Source organism: Triticum aestivum, chromosome 5D (assembly GCF_018294505.1).
Source record: "Triticum aestivum cultivar Chinese Spring chromosome 5D, IWGSC CS RefSeq v2.1, whole genome shotgun sequence".
Taxonomy (NCBI): domain Eukaryota; kingdom Viridiplantae; phylum Streptophyta; class Magnoliopsida; order Poales; family Poaceae; genus Triticum; species Triticum aestivum.
The window spans coordinates 332,155,978-332,157,722 of NC_057808.1; positions in this window are offsets into that span (position 1 = coordinate 332,155,978).

The following is a 1,745-nucleotide window of genomic DNA, read 5'->3' on the forward strand; positions in this document are numbered from 1 at the left end:
CGGTTGGTGCCACCAACCGGGACCAAAGACCTTGTGCTGCTGCGCCCGCATCGAAAGTTTAGTCCCACCTCGCTAGTTGAGAGGGGCGCGCAGTGGTTTATAAGCCCCACTACCGCACCCCTCTCGAGCTCCTCTCCATTGCAGGCTTATGGGCCTAATTTTCACTGCTATGCCTGATGGGCTTACTAGGCCTTCTGCGGGCCTGAATCCTGGCCCATGGATGGGTTTCTAGTCGTATTCAGGCCGTGGTGGCCCAGTAGGTGGCATATTTTTTATTTTTTGCCTATTTTTTTGTTTTCTTTTTTGCTTTATTTATTTTGTTTTGTTTCTACTTACAACAAAAAACTTATTTATTTTATTTTGTTTCTAATTACTTATTTATTTTACTTTATGATAATTCCTTTTGCTATTATTCTATCAAAAAAAGTTATTTATGAAAATTATTTTTGCTTTTAATGATTTTGAACAGAAAATACTTCGATAATTTTAGTTGCATCAATTTTATATGATTTTAGTTTCAATAATACTAGAGGTTTCTTATAATGTTTTGAACGGAAAATACTTTGTTAATTTTAGTTTCATAAATTTTATTAAAGTTTATTTTATTTTGTTTCTACTTATATATTTAAATAAAGTTTATATTATTTTGTTTCCAATTACTTATTTATTTTATTTTTTATTTTTCATGCATTTACTAATTATTTTGAGCTAGAAGACCCTAAAATTGAAAAGCATTTCAAATGAACTCTGAAAAGGTTGAAAGTTGGCATGGTATCATCATTTCATCCACATAGCATGTGCAAGAAAGTTGAGAGGGTTACGGCAAAAACTGGATGCACTTTGTGTACAAAACGAACAATCTCTTTCAAAGTATCAGGATTTCATATGGAAACTCGTCTCTTACAAAAGGATTTCATTTTTAAAACTTATTTGAACTCCTGACTTTTTGTGTGTTCAAAATGCACCATTCAAAGCCACATCATCATTTTTGAATCCTTTCTCACTTCATTTGTTATTTTTCATGCATTTACTAATTATTTTGAGCTATAAGACCCTAAAATTGAAAAGCATTTCAGATGAACTCTGAAAAGGTTGAAAGTTGGCATGGTATCATCATTTCACCCACATAGCATGTGCAAGAAAGTTGAGAGGGTTGCGGCAAAAACTGGATGCACTTCGTGTACAAAACGGACAATCTCTTTCAAAGTATCAGGATTTCATACGGAAACTCGTCTGTTACAAAGGGATTTCATTTTTTAAATCTTATTTGAACTCCTGACTTTTTGTGTGTTCAAAATGCACCATTCAAAGCCACATCATCATTTTTCAAACCTTTCTGACTTCATTTGTTATTTTTCATGCATTTACTAATTATTTTGAGCTAAAAGACCCTAAAATTGAAAAGCATTTCAAATGAACTCTGAAAAGGTTGAAAGTTGGCATGGTATCATCATTTCATCCACATAGCATGTGCAAGAAAGTTGAGAGGGTTACGGCAAAAACTGGATGCACTTCGTGTACAAAACGGACAATCTCTTTCAAAATATCAGGATTTCATACGAAAACTCGTCTGTTACAAAGGGATTTCATTTTTAACTTATTTGAACTCCTCACTTTTTGTGTGTTCAAAATGCACCATTCAAAGCCACGTCATCATTTTTCAATCCTTTCTGACTTCATTTGTTATTTTTCATGCATTTACTAATTATTTTGAGCTATAAGACCCTAAAATTGAAAAGCATTTC